Raw genomic sequence first — 833 nt, 5'->3', positions numbered from 1 at the left:
ACCACGGCAGAAGAAAGAGGAAGGACGAAGGTCGTCCCCTATGCTTTTGTCATAGGCTCTATACGGTATGTCATGTTGAGTACCGCACCAGATGTGTGCCTTGCCACATGTCTGGCAAGAGGGTACAAAGGTGATCTAGGAGTGGATCACCAGATAGCGGTCAAAATTATCCTTAGAGGAATAAGGAAATGTTTCTCGGTTATGGAAGTGATAAAGAGTTCGACGTAAAGAGTTACGTCGATGCAAGCTTAACACCTATCCAAATAGCTCTGAGTAGAGATATCGGATACGTATAATGGAGCAACAATTTGAAATAGCTCCAAGTGGAACGTGGTAGCAGCATCTACGATATGATATAAAGTTTTGCGAAATACATAGGGATCTGAATATTGCAGACCCGTTGACTACAACCTCTCTCACAAGCATAACATGATCAAACCCAGAACTCATTGAGTGTTAATCACATAGTGATGTGAACTAGATTAGTGACTCTAGTAAACTCTTTGGATGTTGGTCACATGGCGATGTAACCTATGAGTGTTAATCACATGGCGATGTGAACTAGATTATTGACTCTAGTGCAAGTGGGAGACTGTTGGAAATATGCCCTAGAGGCAATAATAAATTGGTTATTATTATATTTCCTTGTTCATGATAATCGTTTATTATCCATGCTAGAATTGTATTGATAGGAAACTCAGATACATGTGTGGATACATAGACAACACCATGTCCCTAGTAAGCCTCTAGTTGACTAGCTCATTGATCAATAGATGGTTACTGTTTCCTAACCATGGACTTTGGATGTCGTTGATAACGGGATCACATCATTA

Source organism: Triticum urartu, chromosome 3 (genome assembly GCF_003073215.2).
Source record: "Triticum urartu cultivar G1812 chromosome 3, Tu2.1, whole genome shotgun sequence".
Taxonomy (NCBI): domain Eukaryota; kingdom Viridiplantae; phylum Streptophyta; class Magnoliopsida; order Poales; family Poaceae; genus Triticum; species Triticum urartu.
This window is presented reverse-complemented; position numbering follows the sequence as displayed.